The following is a 20,252-nucleotide window of genomic DNA, read 5'->3' on the forward strand; positions in this document are numbered from 1 at the left end:
AGTTTTGGATTTGTATTATTGAAATACCTTCTAACACTCACTAAAAAATAAACCCTTTCTAGAGTGTGATGAATATTGAATTCTACACTAAGTCCTTGAAACCTGATACTCTTGTCATATAATCCTCTTTCTTTCCTTGTTTATTTTTTATTTTTTTTATAAATTTTATTTTTATATTCCCCATACAATTGCAACCCCCCCATTCTGACCCTAATCACTCCCCTCCCGCCCCCCACCCCCCAAAAAGTGTCACTGGTTCATAGTTTTTTGTTGATTTTGATTTTCACTTTCTTATAGTTATTCATTTTCCTGGTCCCTTATTTAAGTTTTCTAGATTCCTGTTATGAGTGAGACCATCTGGTATTTTTCTTTTTCGTTTTGGCTTATTTCACTGAGCATGATCCCTTCCAGCGCCATCCCTGTTGCTGCAAATTGCATGTGTTTATCTTTTTTGAATGCTGAGTAATATTCCATGGTATATATGTACCACATCTTCTTGATCCAGTCATCTATTTTTGGGCATTTGGGCTGTTTCCAAAGCTTAGCTATTGTAAATAGTGCTGCTATAAACATAGGGGTGCAGGTGCTCTTTGGAACTGATGTTTCTGTGTCCTTTGGGTAAATACCTAGGAGTGGAATTGCTGGATCATATGGAAGCTCTATGTTTAGTAGGTCCAGAAATCTCCACACAGCTCTCCATAGTGGTTGGACCAGTTTGCACTCCCACCAACAGTGCAGAAGAGTTCCTTTTTCTCCACACCCTCGCCAACATTTGTTGTTGCTAGTTTTTTTAATATGTGCCATTCTCACTGGTGTAAGATGGTATCTCATGGTAGATTTGATTTGCATTTCCCTGATGACAAGTGATGTTGAACATTTTTTCATATGCCTGTTGGCCATTTGCATTTCCTCTTCAGAGAAGTTTCCTTTTAGCTCTTCTGCCCATTTTTTGACTGGATTGTTTTCTTTGTTGTTGTTGAGTCTCATCAGCTCTTTGCAGATTTTTGTGATCAGTCCTTTATCATTAGTGTTGGGTGCAAAAATGTTCTCCCAGTTGGTGGGGTTTCTCTTTGTTTTTGTTATTGTCTCTTTTGCTGTGCAGAAGCTCTTTAATTTGATGTAGTCCCAGCTGTTTATCTTCACCTTCACTATCACTGCTTTGGGTGATGTGTCTGTAAAGATGTCTTTGATGTGCAAATCACGTAGTGTTTTGCCTATATTTCCTTCTATGTATTTTATGGTTTCAGATCTTATGTCTAGTTCTTTAATCCATTTTGAGTTGATTTTTGTGTATGGTGTGAGGTAGTGGTCAAGCTTCATTCTTTTGCATGTAGCGACCCAGTTTTCCCAGCAAAATTTATTGAACAAACTTTCTTTGCTCCAATGCATAGTCTTTGCTCCTTTGTCAAAGATTAGTTGACCATAAATCTGTGGGTTTATTTCTGGATTTTCTATTCGATTCCATTGGTCTGTATGTCTGTTCTTGTTCCAATACCATGCAGTTTTGATGATTATGCCTTTGTAGTAGAGTTTGAAGTCTGGGAGTGTGATGCCTCCATTCCCTTCTTTTTTTTTCAGGAGAGCTTTGGCTATTTGGGGTTTTTTGTGATTCCATAGGAATTTCATCAATAATTGCTCTATTTCTTTGAAGAATGACATTGAAATTTTGATTGGAATAGCATTGAATCTGTATATTGCTTTTGGTAGGATAGCCATTTTAATAATGTTTATTCTCCCAATCCAGGAGCAGGGGATGTCTTTCCATTTCTTTGTGTCTTCTTCTATTTCTTTTAACAGTGTTTTATAGTTTTCTTTGTTTAGGTCCTTTACCTCTTTTGTTAGATTTATTCCCAAATATTTGATTTTTTTTGTTTCAATAATAAAAGGGATGGTTATTTGATTTCTTCTTCTTCAGATTTATTGTTTGTGTATAGGAAGGCTACTGACTTTTGTGTGTTGATTTTGTATCCTGCCACTTTATTGAACTGATTGATGAGTTGAATGAGTTTTTCTGTGGAGTTTTTGGGATTCTCTATGTATATTATCATATCATCTGCAAATAGTGATAGTTTGACTTCTTCTTTTCCTATTTGGATTCCTTGGATGTCTTTCTCTTGTCTTCTTGCTCTGGCTAGGACTTCCAGTATTATATTGAAAAGCAGTGGTGAGAGTGGACATCCTTGTCTTGTTCCAGATCTTAATGGAATTGCTTTCAGCTTTTCACCATTGAGAATGATACTGGCTGTTGGCTTGTCATAGATGGCCTTTATGATGTTGAGGTATGTTCCTTGTATCCCAAGAATTTCAAGGGCTTTTATCATGAATGGGTGTTGCACTTTGTCGAAAGCTTTCTCAGCATCTATTGATATTATCATATGGTTTTTATATTTCTTTTTGTTGATGTGTTGGATAACGTTGATTGATTTTCGGATGTTAAACCATCCTTGTGTCCCTGGAATGAATCCTACTTGGTCGTGGTGAATTATCTTATGGATACATTGTTGGATTCTGATAGCTAAAATTTTTATTGAGGATTTTTGCATCAGTGTTCATTAGGGAGATTGGCCTGTAGTTTTCCTTTTTTGTGTTGCCCTTGTTCGGTTTTTGGTATTAGTGTAATGTTGGCTTCATAGAACGTGTTTGGTATTATCCCTTCCTTCTCAATTTTTTGGAAGAGTTTGTGAAGGACAGGCAGTAATTCATCTCTGAATGTTTGGTAGAATTCATTTGTAAATCCATCAAGTCCTGGGCTTTTGTTTTTGGGGAGGTTTTTGATTACCATTTCAATTTTGCTGCTTGTAATTGGTCTGTTTAGGTGTTCTATTTCTTCTTTATCTAGCTTTGGGTGATTGTAGAGTTGTAGGAATTTGTCCATCTCCTCTAGATTGTTGAACTTGTTTCCATATAACTGTTCATAGTAGTTACTGATTATTCTTTTGATTTCTGCTGTGTCCGTTGTGATTTCTCCTCTTTCATTGATGATCCTGTTTATTTGTGCTTTCTCCCTTTTTTCCTTTGTGAGCCTGGCTAGGGGTTTGTCTATTTTATTGAGTTTTTCAAAGAACCAGCTCTTGTTTTCATTGATCTTTTGGATTGTTTTTTTAGTTTCAATTTCATTTATTTCTGCTTTGGTTTTTATTATTTCTTTTCTTCCACTGGTTTTGGGGTTTTTTTGTTGTTCTTTTTCTAGATCTTTGAGCTTCGAGATTAGGTTGTTTCTTTGAGTTCTTTCTTGTTTCTTGATGTGTGCTTCTATTGCTATATATTTTCCTCTTATTACTGCTTTTGCTGCATCCCATACATTTAGGATATTGGTGTCCTCCTTGTCGTTCAATTCAAAGAATTTTTTAATTTCTTCTTTGATCTCCTCATTAGTCCAGTGGTCTTCCAGTAGTGTGGTTTTTAATCTCCATGAGGTAGCAAAGTTCCTTGCCTTCTTTTTATGGTTTATTTCTAGTTTGATGCCTTCATGGTCAGAAAAGATGGTTGGTATGATTTCAATCTTGGTGTATATGTTGATATTTGTCTTGTGCCCCAGTATGTGATCAATCCTGGAGAATGATCCGTGTGCGCTTGAGAAAAATGTGTACTCCGTTTTTTTTGGGTTTAGTGTTCCATAGATATCTGTTAAGCCCAAATGCTCTAGGTCCTTATTTAGAGCTTTAGTTTCTTTACTTATTTTTTGTCTTGTTGATCTATCCATTGTTGATAGTGGTGTGTTGAAGTCTCCCACTACGTATGTGTTTTCTCTGATGTCTGTTTTCAGAGAGGACAACAGTTGTCTGATATATTTTGGTGCTCCTTCGTTTGGTGAGTATATGTTAATGAGTGTTATTTCTTCTTGAAGTATTGTCCCCTTGATCATAATGTAGTGACCATTGGGGTCTCTTTTTATTTTTTTGAGTTTGAAGTCTGTTTTATCTGATATAAGTATAGCTGTTCCTGCTTTCTTTTTTGGTCCATTTGCCTGTAGGATTGTTTTCCATCCTTTAACTTTGAGCCTATTTTTATCTTTTGTAGCTAAATATGTTTCCTGGAGACAGCAAAAGGTTGGGTTTTGTTTCTTAATCCAGGCTGCAACTCTGTGTCTTTTTATTGAAGAGTTTAGTCCATTTACATTTAGAGTTAATATTGATATGTTAGTATCTGTATTTGCCATTGTGTTTGTCTTTCCTTTGATTTTATTTATTTATTCTTTTAATAACTTTTTTTTTTTTGGCCTTCTTTCGTTGTTATTCGTCCCTCTGAGGTTCTGGCTTTAGGGTTACTTGTAGTATTCTTTGGAGTGGGGGTTTAGTCGTAATGAAATTCCAGCATTTCTATTTGTCTGGGAAGGTCCTTATTCTTTCTTCATAGAGGAAGGAGAGCTTTGCGGGATAGAGTATTCTTGGTTGGCATCTGTTTTCTTGGAGTCTGTTGACTATGTCCCTCCACTCTCTCCTTGCCCGTAGTGTTTCTTTGTAGAAGTCTGATGTCAGTCTGATTGGTTTTCCTTTGAATGTTATCTGTTTCTTCCCTCTTGTCAGCTTAATTATTTTTTCCTTGTCCTGGATTCTTGGGAGCTTTACTATCAGTCTGATTGGTTTTCCTTTGAATGTTATCTGTTTCTTCCCTCTTGTCAGCTTAATTATTTTTTCCTTGTCCTGGATTCTTGGGAGCTTTACTATTATGTGCCTTGCTGTATTTTTCCTTTCGTCGTGGAAGTTTGGTGTTCTTCTTGCTTCTTGTATATCAATTTTCAGCTCCTTCTTCACATTTGGGAAGTTCTCTTCAATTATCTCCTGGAATATTTTCTCTGTTCCTACATCTCTCTCTTCTCCTTCTGGAATTCCTATAACTCTTATATTTCCTCTCCTCATGGAGTCAGATAGTTGCCAAAGTCTTTCTTCATTCTTTTTCCTTCGTACTTCTCTTTCCTTTTCTGTTTTGGTTCTTTTTATTTCTGTGTCTTCAAGAGTACTTATTCGTTCTTCCATTTCATCTATTCTGCTTTCATTACTTTTCCCAGAGTTCTTTAGTTCTTCCATTAATTCTTTGATCTCCTGTGTTTCTTTTACTTCCCTCTTTAGGGACTCAATTTCATTTTTCTGACCATTGTTTTCCCTCTTTAGGGACTCAATTTCCTTCTTCTGATCATTGTTTTCCTTTATGAGTTCTGTCATTTTTTTAATCATGGCAATTTTAAATTCTCTTTCTGGAAGGCTCAGAAGTTCTTCCAAGTTACTGTCGTTGCAATCTGGGGGGTGGTTTTCTTTTTGTGGTGTGCTTTTTCCCTGAGGAGTTGTTAGCTTGCGTGTGGTTCTTCTACTCCCTACTGTCTGTTTTCTAATTTGTCGTATGCATTGGGACACTGTGTTGCTGGGACTGGCCAGCATCTTGGGTGAGCTTTCAACTAGCATATTCAATTAAGTGGACTCTCACTTCTTATATTAATTATATTATACTATATCACATCATATATTATCATATCTACATTCTTTGAGTCTAACAATACATTAGGGAATATAACCAGTTAATTTTAAAGATGACAAAAATAGAAACCATTGATCTTATAAACTTACATATAAGTTATAAACTTGGACTTAGACATAAATTAGAAGGCAAATATCACAATATCTTAGTGATTTTCAGCAAATCATATATGTCTCTAAGATTGTTTTATAACTGTAAAATTATTAACCTTTATAATTATGGTAAGAAAAAAAAATTCCTGTAAGGCACTTTGCATGTGTAGTTAATATGTATTTTTTAAAAAAAGGAAGTCATTATCTTTATAAACCAGTGACATTATTTGCCCTGGTAGGAGCTGGGGTGTCATCTGCTGGAGTTGCCAGCAGCTCTTTGTGGTGGGTCTCGACCTTGAGTTCTGTTTCATGAGTTTAATACAGAAGCTCCGGCCTCCTCAATCACCAGTACCCCCTCAAAACCCTGAGGGCACAATGCTCTGCCCCCAACTAACAGGTGGCCAAAGAAACTTGTTTCTTCCTATTTTATTGAGGTCCCAGGAGATCAGCAAACTTAGGAACAAGAAGACAGAGGACTGTATTTTCTGTGCTGAGTCTCCAATATGCCAACCGTTGGGTCAATAAGCCTGAGATTTGAGTTTTAATATAAAATCTTCCTGAAGGACAGAGACAGGTTTCTACTGGCCAAAACACTGGCTTGACTTTCTGATCTATAACTAACAATCTCTGGTTAGCATTTCCTTATTATTGGGTGCAGTCACCACCCCAGGTGGTTGGAAGGCAAACACAGGTGTGTGGCCCTCCTCATACTGTGAGGAACCTTTGATCTTTTGAGCCTTTACCTTTATACAAGGACCTAATGGGGTCAAATTATCACTCTAGACTCTGCCAGAGATTAAGGTGTGTTTGCCACACTGATTTTCCTACAACACTACAGAGGCTGAAAAGTGTGCTGAAGGTCACTAACGTGCACGCTATGCTTGTGCCTGCACGCACGCGCACACACACACAATCCTTTAACAGGTGACTTGAGGGAGTTCAGGGCGTTGATGCAAGGAGCAATACAAATTCATGTGCACCTGGGAGGGAGCCAGCTGGTTTTCTTGGGCTCGAGAAGAGGTCACAGGAAGAATGAAGGTGATAAAGAGGTGAAAGTAAAACTGACAGAGGCTCAAACTTTGGCTGGTTATTATTTTTTTAAAGATTTATTTTTATTTATTTATACAAGCACTGGGTATAGTCAGAAGCACGGGAGGGTGAGAGAATTCACCAGAGCCAGAGCGGGGAGCAGAGCAGGCAGAAGGACCGAAGCACACTGCTGAGGGGAGCAGCGGGCGGCAGGAGAGGTCTGCGCGCCATGTGGGACCCTCCTCAGGTGGCCGGGGAGCAGCCGATCGAACCAGCGCTGCAGAGGCTGCGGGCAGCTTCGCAACCCAGCGCTCAACCGCTGCGCCACCGGGGAGGTTCGAAAGTGCAAAGTGCACCTAAAGAGGCAACCTGGGTGAGGAGCAGGTGTGGACATCACAGCAGGCACACGTCAGTGGCCGGTAATCTACAGTAGTTATAGGGACACTCCCCTCACCCTCGGTCTCCAGAACCTGTACAGCTGTCCCGAACCATCCTACCCCTCCTAACGCAGGTCCTTCCCTCTCTCCACAAAGCTATATATTACGTCTATGCCCCTTAGAGACACCCGCTGAGACTCATGGGAGCCCTGTGAATGTGGAAGGAATGTTCATATTTTGCCAAGAGAAATATAAAATGGTATGAAATTTGCTAGGGTTCTTATTAATTTAAAATAACATCATTTTTTATAAAAGGTTTATTTACTTATGGATACAAGTACTGGGTTACAGCCCAGTGGTGTGGGGTGGTGAGAGGATTCTTCTCCCTGGTTATTCTACACACACCCACAGAAAATTATAATTTTATTGCAGGCTGACCATAGATCTGAGGCATCCAGCAGGGGAGGCGTAGAGAGAGAGGGACTGAGAAAGGGCAGGAAGAGCACAAGGGACTGTAGTGACACTTCACAGGTGATATGGTGGCGGTGGAAGAATTATGGACTACCCCTGAGGGGAGAAATCAAATATTGTACAAAAATGAACAATGATGTAAGAAATAAAAATAATAATTTTAATTTCATTGTGTATGTTTTGTCTTCCTAAGACTCTAAATGCCCTTGAGAGCTGTATTTATAATCTTTTGACTGTGCCCTCTTAAAAGTGCCTGGTAATGAATTATGCGAACAATACATTTAGGATAACGAAGCAGCCTCTCCCTCAATCAGTCTTTCCTCTTTCCTTCTCTTTAATCTCTCTCCCCCTGTCTCCCTCTCTCACACCCACCTCCATCTCCAGGGTGTTTCTATCAGATATTCTCTTGAGGACCCTAGGAGACTGAGGAATCAGCAAGCTTTGCCTCCATTCTGCAGGGTTTGAATTGCCCTTATCACGAAATAGCGAAACATAATTTAAGAAAGTAACAGATTGGAAGCTTAGATCTTGGAGTTTTTAGGGTATAATTCTGTCCTGCTTCCCCCACTTCTCCAACTGTGAAGATGCTGGGCAGCCTTGAAACCCAGGGCAGGGTTCTTGGCCCACCATGCCATCTACTGGTTACAAGAGCAACTGCAGCAGCTCCCTTGGTTGTGGCTTAAGAGGCCAGGTACTTATGAACCAAGGGAGGGGCCACGTTTGAGGACGCAAATGCAGAGGTTTGCCAGCTTGGTGTGCTATTAACACTTTCCCTCAACATTCAGAAAGTTCTCCTGTATCCAGAGTGAGGCTTGCCTGGCTATCTCTGAGTGCATTTCTGGTGTGTATGAAGGGATTAGTGGCATTCTGTGGCTCTCCTAATTCCTGTTTCCAGAGTGAGGCTTGCCTGGCTATCTCTGAGTGCATTTCTGCTGTAAGTGTGAAGGGATTAGTGACATTCTGTGGCTCTCCTAATTCCCCAAGGGAGGCATCTGTACTGGTTTGCTAGTGGACTGGTATGATTTCACCAATGTTTATTCCTCTTTTCATGAACTTCACTCTTACTGACTTAAAACCTACAGCACAATCAATTCTATATAATTTCATCATTTTCAAAAATCTTGCATAATTAGGGACTGCTTCTATATACTTTTGCAACTTTTTCATAAAAAGTAAATTTAAAAGTACATTTTTTTATTTAAAAAATTTTAGAGGAATTTATTCTCTAGACACATTTTGGATTTTAAGACTGATGATTTTGACAGCACCATATTTAGACTGCAGGTCCACTGGAACTAGGAATTGCCTCAGTCCTCCATCCTTAAATGAGCATTTCGAGTACCCATCTGCACACATCTTACTGCTATATTTATTTATTTTTTTGACATGGGGAATTTTGCTGAGAAGGCTGTGTCTGGACTGTGCCTCGACTCCTGGGGGCCATTAGAATCTTAGAGTTAGTTGCCCTATCCTGGTAGCATTTATTTTAGAAATCACCACCTTCATTCTCCTCTCAATGACTCCTCAAAACAGAAGATCTCACTTCACCTTTGATTCATATTTTTCCTTCGCCAGAGGGCAGTGCTGCTTCCCTTTGATTTGAAGGAGCATTATCATGACCCAAACCTGTGAAGATCTCAGCAGGGGAAGCCCAATGTCATGTCCATTATGTGCTCTGCTGAGGTCAAGGTAACACTAGATAGAGTGGGACTAGGAAGCATACACATCAATCAAGCAGACCTCAGTGATATTTTCTGATAGTTTATTCCTGTATCACCTCTATTTTGATGCCATGCAGGAGTTTCCATATAGTCATGGATACAGAATTATTTCCATCCTTCACGACTTGAGATAATACCCCACTCTGAAGAGCAGCCTTCCCAGAAGTTAGGCATACTGACTAGCCCTGGGTTAACCAGCTTCCTCCTGTACATATAACCCCTCAGGAATCTATTTCTCCCCTTCCTGACCCCGGGACTCATTTCAGGTTTGCCTACTACCTTAGAGTGAGGAAATGATTCCCCTCTCTCAAAACCAATTATTTTAATCCTGTGTCAGAAAAATGCATTTGCAAAAAAAATATATATATAATATTTCAGAACTCTGACCTTCACCCAGACAACTAAAATCAGACTTTTTTGTCTGTAGTTGTTCCAGGGCATGAGGGTGATGGAGGAGGGAGGAATGCAAAGGCCAGGATCTCCTTCCCGATGATCTGTGGTCGCCCTATGAAGAAGGCCACCATCCACCCCTGAGCCTCAACCCTCCCTTCAGTGCTCTCAGGTCACCAGACCCAACACCCAGGGTGTGAGTGGGTGTCTCGGGCTCTGTCATTGCTTTCTCACTTCCAGTTAGAAAAGCAACCGAGAGGAATGTAGAAAGAAATAACATTACACCAGTCGATGAGAGTTGATAATTTTTCTTTCTTTTCTCTGGGAGAACTCAAAATTCATTTATAAGTCCTGTTGCCAGGGGCCCCACAAATATTTATGATATTTCTAGTGAGTTGACCTGATAACTCTCAAAAAAGGATTCCACCAGGTCCCCCAAAATAGACTGTTGACTATCACCCTGAACAACTCAGGTATATGTACATCTGAGGAGGTGAGAACCTATTTGTTTAATAATAGACAGTGTTGTAAACCAAAGTTCCCTCAATAAAAAAAAAAAAATGAAATAGATTTAGTTAACAAGATATAGTAATTTCCTTCATTTCAATTACGATATTCATTCTTTTAAGTTACGTTTATGTATGTTGAAATGACAAATAGTTTAATGGCACTTTCTAAAAATTAAAAGAAATCATACATTTATCCAAGCAAAGGGCACAATATTATAAACAGAAAAATCTATTTGCTAGATACGTGATTTCTTTTAGTTTTCTTTTGATTACTTAGCTTCTCATATACCCAACACATTAAACTAACATTTATTTTTTCTCTTTCCCAACAGATTTAAAAAGTAATAACTCAAGAATTTCATAACACATTGGAATAGTTAAACAACTGTCAATGAGCTTCCTGTGATATGTTCTCTGTATTGTAAGTATGTATTTACTATCCCAAGCTAGCATGTTTGTGGGAGAGATCTGTTTAGTTATAACTTATAAATAACTTAGTTTTAAAAAAATTACAAACTAAAACTCATACAAGTTAAAGATTAATACAATTGTCTATCATGATAGACAACACCCATGATATTCAGTTATATTTTTATAAGTATAATTAATATTTTTAAGATTGCTATCCTTATTATTTGGATTTCAAGAAAAAATAAATATTGACCAGGTAAAATTTTATACTAAAACTCAAATTCCTCAAAATGTCTTTTTAAAAATGTAATGCATGCTATTTCAGAGGTCAATTGCTATTTTAATAGTCATTTTAAAAAATGGTTTTAGTTTTGAAAAAATAATAACTATTACTAAATCAATTATATACACATACATTTCTTTAAAAATCAAAATGAAAAGGAACAAACCTTTTTTTTGTTCATAAGGAAACATCTACTATTAATTTCATATCATTAAAAAGAAAGGCTGGGATACTATGTGGTTTTTTGAGGAAGGAAGTACTAAGCAATACTTACTTATTGCAATGGGAACAAAAGTGGGCAGAGGAACCTCTTTTACCTAAGAAGAAAAACTCCCCAAATGGAGCCCTTAAGTAATCAGAAATGTTCCCAATATTTATGGCATATTTAGAACATTAAGAGATACTGTTTCTTAACATCACCTGATACTGTCAGATTTACAACAGCTATCTCAAGCCTTACTTTCCATTCTCCCAGTTCTTTCCTTGCTGGATCCCCTATGAGACGATATAAAATCTATTACAAGTCACTTGGAACTTGTTGAGATTTGATATTTCACAGGAAGGCAGGAGAATGAGGTATGCTTGATTGTACTTGTGGAGATTAGAGGTGGTGGTGGGTAGGGTATTAGCATTTCTTTTCAAACCTTGAATGCCTTTTATTTATAAAATAGTTTGATATACAATGTATGGTTCTAAAGAAGTGCTATCTAATTAAAATATAATGTGAGACATACATGTAATTTAATTTTTTGTGGTCACATTTTTTAAAAAGCAGGTAAAATGGGGTTTAAAAATATATTTTACATTTACCTTCATATACTCAAATTTTCATTTAAACATGTGATTAATTTAAAAACTATTGATAGGGGGGCGGAGCAACATGGCGGCAAGGAGACGCTGCGAGTAAGATCTCCCATTAAAAAAAGTTAATAGGGAGGAAAAGCGGCAGGTCCCAGTGAGAACTGGGACACGGAACATAAACGGGTGACGCCAGCGAACTGCCCGAAGAAGAAAGTGGCCATAAAAGAGGACCAGAAGGGAGGGAAGCGCAGAACCATGCTCCCCTCCCCCGCCCACAGAGGCGGCACTCTCCGACCAGCAGAGAGGAGGGAAACCACAAACCAAAACGACCCACAAGAACAAACGACGCAGCAAGCGGGACTGAGAGTGGAAAGGAACTACTGCAGCCACCACACCCCGTGAACGGGAGCTGTGGAGAACCCCGCAGGATCCGCCGCGGAGGTGAGCGAACGGCTCCGGGCGCCATTGAAGAGAGACCCCGCCCCCGGGGAGGAGGCCAGGACCAGCACACAGCCCCTGGCTGCCCGGTAAGCTTGCGCGGAAAGGCGGCGCGCTGGAAAAACAGGCGCGGATGGCGGTCAGGATTGCGCTGGACAGCAGCGCGCTGGAAAACCAAGTGCGGATGGGAATCGGGATCGCGCGCGGAAAAGCAGTGCAGTTGAAAAGCAAACGCGGATCCAGATCGCAGCTGCCCAGGTCCCTGCGCCTGCTACCTAGGCTTCCGGGGAGACGCGCGGAGGCCCTCACTGAGTGAGCAGGCCCAGGCGCCCAGGCACTGGAGCGGGATTCAAAAGGCGCCATTCCCGCGCCACTGAACTGGGCTACAGCCTGAGTCCTGGAACTGAGGGCTTTGGAACTGGCACCCGGGGCACGAAACTAGGGGCGTGGGTTCCCCACGATGGTGGGTCACAAGGCAGACACAGCACCCCAAAGCCGTTGAGGTGTACCCTACCATTCCCGCTCTATTCCCTGTCCCACGGGGTGGAAAATCAGCTCCCCAAGGGCTCCAGGAGAGATCTCTGGCGCCACTTAGCGACTTGAAGCCAGCAGAGGCGCCTAGAGGAGCCAGTGGCCAGCTGGGGAGTTAGCCCACGCCAGGCCCCTTCCGACCAGTAGTCTGAGCACACAGGGGGAGCGAGCACCCACAGCCGGGGCAGACCAGGCGCGCAGAAGAGTGTGCCTGAGACCGGACGCACAGGGAGTGTGTCCCACATCACCATCTTAGAACAGGGACATTTCTTCAGTAAAGACTACCTGCAGAAGGCTTCCTCAGGAGCCAGAGGTGAGCGGGGGAAGTTCGCCCACGCCAGACCCCCTCTGGCCTGCAGTCCAAGCCCAGAGGGGGAGCAGGAACCCACCACCGGGGCAGACCAGGCGCACAGGGGAGTGTATCCCCACATCGGCATTTTAGAACAGGGACCTTTCTCCAGTAAAGACTGCTTGAAACTGACAGATGAATCCTGGAGGAACCAGAGGAGAGCAGAGAAGCTCACCCAAGATGCCGGCCAGTCCCAACTACACAGTGTCCCAACGCATACGGCAAATTAGAAAACAGACAGTAGGGAGGAGAAGAACCACACGCAACCTAGCAACTCCCCAGGGAAAAAGCACACCACAAAAAGAAAAGCAGCCCCCAGATTGCAACGACAGTAACTTGGAAGAACTTCTGAGCCTTCCAGAAAGAGAATTTAAAATTGCCGTGATTAAAAAACTGACAGAAGTCATAAAGGAAAACAATGATAAGGGAAAAATAATCAACGATCAGAAGAAGGCAATTGAGTCCCTAGAGAGGGAAAACAATGGTCAGAAGAATGAAATTGAGTCCCTAAAGAGGGAAGTAAAAGAAATGCAGGAGATCAAAGAATTAATGGAAGAACTAAAGAATTCTGGAAAAAGCAATGAAAGCAGAATAGATGAAATGGAAGAACGAATAAGTAATCTTGAAGACACAGAAATAAAAAGAACCAAAACAGAAAAGGAAAGAGAAGTACGAAGGAAAAAGAACGAAGAAAGACTTCGGGAACTATCTGACTCCATGAGGAAAGGAAATATAAGAGTTATAGGAATACCAGAAGGAGAGGAGAGAGATGTAGGAACAGAGAAAATTTTCAAAGAGATAATTGAAGAGAACTTCCCAAATGTGAAGAAGGAGCTGAAAATTGATATACAAGAAGCAAGAAGAACACCAAACTTCCACGACGAAAGGAAAAATACAGCAAGACACATAATAGTAAAGCTCCCAAGAATCCAGGACAAGGAAAAAATAATGAAGCTGGCAAGAGGGAAGAAACAGATAACATTCAAAGGAAAGCCAATCAGGCTGACATCAGACTTCTCCGAAGAAACACTACGGGCAAGGAGAGAATGGAGGGACATAGTCAACAGACTCCAAGAAAACAGATGCCAACCAAGAATTCTCTATCCCGCAAAGCTCTCCTTTCTCTTTGAAGAAAGAATATGGACCTTCCCAGACAAACAGAAACTCCGGAATTTCATTGCAACTAAACCCCCACTCCAAAAAATACTACAAGGAGTCCTAAAGCCAGAACCTCAGAGGGACGAATAACAATGAAAGAAGGCCAAAAAAAAAAAAGTTATTAAAAGAATAAATAAATAAAATCAAAGGAAAGACAAACACAATGGCAAATACAGATGCTAACATATCAATATTAACTCTAAATGTAAATGGACTAAACTCTTCAATAAAAAGACACAGAGTTGCAGCCTGGATTAAGAAACAAAACCCAACCTTTTGCTGTCTCCAGGAAACACATTTAGCTACAAAAGATAAAATAGGCTCAAAGTTAAAGGATGGAAAACAATCCTACAAGCAAATGGACCAAAAAAGAAAGCAGGAACAGCTATACTTATATCAGATAAAACAGATTTCAAACTCAAAAAGATAAAAAGAGACCCCAATGGTCACTACATTCTGATCAAGGGGACAATACTTCAAGAAGAAATAACACTCATTAACATATACTCACCAAACGAAGGAGCACCAAAATATATCAGACAACTGTTGTCCTCTCTGAAAACAGACATCAGAGAAAACACATACGTAGTGGGAGACTTCAACACACCACTATCAACAATGGATAGATCAACAAGACAAGAAATAAGTAAAGAAACCAAAGCTCTAAATAAGGACCTAGAGCAATTGGGCTTAACAGATATCTATAGAACACTAAACCCCAAAAAAACGGAGTACACATTTTTCTCAAGCGCACACGGATCATTCTCCAGGATCGATCACATACTGGGGAACAAGACAAACATCAACAGATACACCAAGATTGAAATCATATCAACCATCTTTTCTGACCATGAAGGCATCAAACTAGAAATAAACCATAAAGAAGGCAAGGAACTTTCCTACCTCATGGAGATTAAAAACCACACTACTGGAAGACCACTGGACTAATGAGGAGATCAAAGAAGAAATTAAAAAATTCTTTGAATTGAACGACAAGGAGGACACCAATATCCTAAATGTATGGGATGCAGCAAAAGCAGTAATAAGAGGAAAATACATAGCAATAGAAGCTCACATCAAGAAACAAGAAAGAACTCAAAGAAACAACCTAATCTCGAAGCTCAAAGATCTAGAAAAAGAACAACAAAAAACCCCAAAACCAGTAGAAGAAAAGAAATAATAAAAACAAAAGCAGAAATAAATGAAATTGAAACTGAAAAAACAATCCAAAAGATCAATGAAACCAAGAGCCGGTTCTTTGAAAAACTCAATAAAATAGACAAACCCCTAGCCAGGCTCACAAAGGAAAAAAGGGAGAAAGCACAAATAAACAGGATCATCAATGAAAGAGGAGAAATCACAACGGACACAGCAGAAATCAAAAGAATAATCAGTAACTACTATGAACAGTTATATGGAAACAAGTTTAACAATCTAGAGGAGATGGACAAATTCCTACAACTCTACAATCACCAAAGCTAGATAAAGAAGAAATAGAACACCTAAACAGACCAATTACAAGCAGCAAAATTGAAATGGTAATCAAAAACCTCCCCAAAAACAAAAGCCCAGGACCTGATGGATTTACAAACGAATTCTACCAAACATTCAGAGACGAATTAGTGCCTATCCTTCACAAACTCTTCCAAAAAATTGAGAAGGAAGGGACAATACCAAACACGTTCTATGAAGCCAACATTACACTAATACCAAAACCAAACAAGGACAACACAAAAAAGGAAAACTACAGGCCAATCTCCCTAATGAACACTGATGCAAAAATCCTCAATAAAATTTTAGCTATCAGAATCCAACAATGCATCCATAAGATAATTCACCATGACCAAGTAGGATTCATTCCAGGGACACAAGGATGGTTTAACATCCGAAAATCAATCAACGTTATCCAACACATCAACAAAAAGAAATATAAAAACCATATGATAATATCAATAGATGCTGAGAAAGCTTTCGACAAAGTGCAACACCCATTCATGATAAAAGCCCTTGAAATTCTTGGGATACAAGGAACATACCTCAACATCATAAAGGCCATCTATGACAAGCCAACAGCCAGTATCATTCTCAATGGTGAAAAGCTGAAAGCAATTCCATTAAGATCTGGAACAAGACAAGGATGTCCACTCTCACCACTGCTTTTCAATATAATACTGGAAGTCCTAGCCAGAGCAATAAGACAAGAGAAAGACATCCAAGGAATCCAAATAGGAAAAGAAGAAGTCAAACTATCACTATTTGCAGATGATATGATAATATACATAGAGAACCCAAAAAGTCCACAGAAAAACTAATTCAACTCATCAATCAGTTCAGTAAAGTGGCAGGATACAAAATCAACACGCAAAAGTCAGTAGCCTTCCTATACACAAACAATAAATCTGAAGAAGAAGAAATAAAAAAAAACATCCCTTTTTTTATTGAAACAAAAAAAATCAAATATTTGGGAATAAATCTAACAAAAGAGGTAAAGGACCTATACAAAGAAAACTATAAAACACTGTTAAAAGAAATAGAAGAAGACACAAAGAAATGGAAAGACATCCCCTGCTCATGGATTGGAAGAATAAACATTATTAAAATGGCCATCCTTCCAAAAGCAATATACAGATTCAATGCTATTCCAATCAAAATTTCAATGGCATTCTTCAAAGAAATAACAATTATTGATGAAATTCATATAGAATCAGAAAAAACCCCGAATAGCCAAAGTTCTCCTGAAAAAAAAAGAAGGGAATGGAGGCATCACACTCCCAGACTTCAAACTCTACTACAAAGCCATAATCATCAAAACTGCATGGTATTGGAACAAGAACAGACATACAGACAATGGAATCGAATAGAAAATCCAGAAATAAACCCACAGATTTATGGTCAACTAATCTTTGACAAAGGAGCAAAGACTATGCATTGGAGCAAAGAAAGTTTGTTCAATAAATGGTGCTGGGAAAACTGGGTCGCTACATGCAAAAGAATGAAGCTTGACCACTACCTCACACCATACACAAAAATCAACTCAAAATGGATTAAAGAACTAGACATAAGATCTGAAACCATAAAATACATAGAAGGAAATATAGGCAAAACACTACATGATTTGCACATCAAAGACATCTTTACAGACACATCACCCAAAGCAGTGATAGTGAAGGCGAAGATAAACAGCTGGGACTACATCAAATTAAAGAGCTTCTGCACAGCAAAAGAGACAATAACAAAAACAAAGAGAAACCCCACCAACTGGGAGAACATTTTTGCACCCAACACTAATGATAAAGGACTGATCACAAAAATCTGCAAAGAGCTGATGAGACTTAACAACAAAGAAAATAATCCAGTCAAAAAATGGGCAGAAGAGCTAAAAAGAAACTTCTCTGAAGAGGAAATGCAAATGGCCAACAGGCATATGAAAAAATGTTCAACATCACTTGTCATCAGGGAAATGCAAATCAAAACTACCATGAGATACCATCTTACACCAGTGAGAATGGCACATATTAAAAAAACTAGCAACAACAAATGTTGGCGAGGGTGTGGAGAAAAAGGAACTCTTCTGCACTGTTGGTGGGAGTGCAAACTGGTCCAACCACTGTGGAGAGCTGTGTGGAGATTTCTGGACCTACTAAACATAGAGCTTCCATATGATCCAGCAATTCCACTCCTAGGTATTTACCCAAAGGACACAGAAACATCCATTCCAAAGAACACCTGCACCCCTATGTTTATAGCAGCACTGTTTACAATAGCTAAGCTTTGGAAACAACCCAAATGCCCAAAAATAGATGACTGGATCAAGAAGATGTGGTACATATATACCATGGAATATTACTCAGCATTCAAAAAAGATAAACACATGCAATTTGCAGCAACATGGATGGCACTGGAAGGGATCATGCTCAGCGAAATAAGCCAAAAAGAAAAAGAAAAATACCGGATGGTCTCACTCATAGCAGGAATCTAGAAAACTTAAATAAGGGACCAGGAAAACGAATAACTATAAGAAAGTGAAAATCAAAATCAACAAAAAACTACGAACCAGTGACACTTTTAGGGGGGCGGGGGTGGGAGGGGAGGGATTGGGGTCAGAATGGGGGGCTGCAATTGTATGGGGAATATAAAAATAAAATTTATTATTAAAAAAAAAATAAAAACTATTGATATTTTACATCCTAACTTTTAAATATAGGTCTCGCTTTATTTCTTGCATGTGGATATCCATGTGAAAAACAGTGCTTTGATAGGACAAGACTAAAAGAAATAATGCTAGAGAGAAAAATAACTATACATAGATAATGTATTTGTTTTTCTCACAGAAGGACAAGCTAATAATTCTGAAACTACTTTTATAGATAGAATATAGCCCATAAGTAAACAAATAGCTAGCTAATAATTGAAGGTAGGTTTCTTATTTGTCAGAAACAAAAGTTACAAATGAGCTAAAGAGAGGGCTAAAATTAAATTTGTAGCATTAGAGATGGTGATATCAATAACTCATTTTCATTTTACTGTATACATATATAGATCAAAAAATAAGTATAGATGTGTGTCCATATATACATAATATTCCTCAGTTCTACCTACTTAATGGTCCTAGAAGTAGCAGTAAGCATACCTCATGCCCAGATTTTACTTTCTAAATAAATAAATAAATAAAAGAAACAAGACTTTCATTAAAAATGCTGATTCCAGAGCTAGGGCAGGAATATAAGATAAGCCTCAAATATACAGATGAACCTGAAGCATCTTATAGTGCCAGAAAGTGAAAAAAGTTGTAAAGAAAAATTGGGACTTCAACGATACAAAGTTGTAGTTAACAAAAAAGATCATATTAGATGAAACCTAACGAATAAAATCACTATCAGTGACTCCACACTAATATAAATAAGTGGCTGACTAGATAGCTAAATGACAGAAACTGTTTCTTCCATATAAAAAATTTCCAAATACTATCTGTAGATATCACCGAACTCCTAGGAGTTAAAGCTTAATTCTTCTCCACTTGAGTGTGGGTTAGACTTTGTGACTAGCAGAGTATGTATATGGGGAACAAAGATAACTATTCTATAGAGAAATGTGACAAAAATTTTCCCCTTCTCATATCCAAGTTACCATCTTCGAGATAAGTCATATTTGATGTTGGTTAGGAGAGATGTTGAGTTGAGAGAGGGGGGCGGTCCTTGTGTTTCAGCAGAGTTCCACTTTCAGAAGCACAAGGCGAGTTTCCCCATGAGTCAGAGATGTTTAATTATATCTAAGAGGGTGGGTTTACTATATATGAAAAGGGAAAGGAAAGGAAAGAACCCTTGCACAGAAACAAGTAGGCAGAAAGAGCTGCCCCTGAAAGGGATAGTTTTGTGAAAAGAAACACTTGAATAGTCAGACATAGACTGGCAATCTCGGAATGAGAGCTGTTTTTGGAAGTTGTAGGTTTAAAAGAGATGCCTGCATAGACACAGGTGAGCAAGAGTGCTACCTTTTGCCAGGGCAGAAATTGCACTGACACAGTGTTCATCTCTTTGGGAGGGGTTCATTCCTTTGTGGAGTTGTTGACTGCTGTTAGGTAACTTACTTCCAGGGTGTGAGTAGGTAGATACAGAAGGACCAGTGATTCTCTCCGATGTTCCCAATCTCCAAATCCCCACCACAGGTCTGTGCCTCTAGTCTGACACTTACTATAGCAGTTGATGCCGAAGGATTTTTCATTTCTATAGCTGGCTTAACAACTGTGTTAATCATTTCAACCCCACCTCCAGTTTCTGGTCTCATTATGCCTCCATCTTAAATTTTCTTCTCTTAGCCTCCATCAATATTGACACCATGTATCTGACATGTGATAAGAACATTTCACTTCCACAGTATCTCCAAAACCCAGAATCTTGAGAAAAGCATGAGGGTTAACCAAATAAGGGTCATACTATAAAATTCTTCACCAGTGTTTTTCAAAAGCTTCAAAATCATGCAGGAAAGACTGGAAACAGCCTCAGAGATGAAAGAGGCATTTGACTTAATGCATTATGTTGTTCTGGAATCCATCATAAGACAGAAAAAGGACATTAGTGAGAAAACTGATGAAATTTAAATAAAACCTGTAGTTTAATAAAATTATTTTACCCATTTTCTTAGTTTTGATAAATGACCCAGGGTTATATTACCAGTGGGACCAGTTGGGTGAGGAAAAATCTCTGTATATTGCAAACTATTA

General features: G+C 39.1%; 1 protein-coding gene across 1 annotated transcript in view; it reads left to right on the forward strand.

Annotated features, from left to right (window-relative positions):
* The window catches only part of FUT9 (fucosyltransferase 9), a 165,887-nt gene that overhangs the window by 79,468 nt on the left and 66,167 nt on the right, over positions 1-20,252 (forward strand). Inside the window, exon 2 of the mRNA XM_037520123.2 lies at positions 10,394-10,482. The gene's annotated coding sequence lies outside the window, so the exon portion shown is untranslated. The remainder of the gene's footprint in view (positions 1-10,393; positions 10,483-20,252) is intronic.

Source organism: Talpa occidentalis, unplaced genomic scaffold (assembly GCF_014898055.3).
Source record: "Talpa occidentalis isolate TD23 unplaced genomic scaffold, MPIMG_talOcc4v2.1 talOcc4.2, whole genome shotgun sequence".
Taxonomy (NCBI): domain Eukaryota; kingdom Metazoa; phylum Chordata; class Mammalia; order Eulipotyphla; family Talpidae; genus Talpa; species Talpa occidentalis.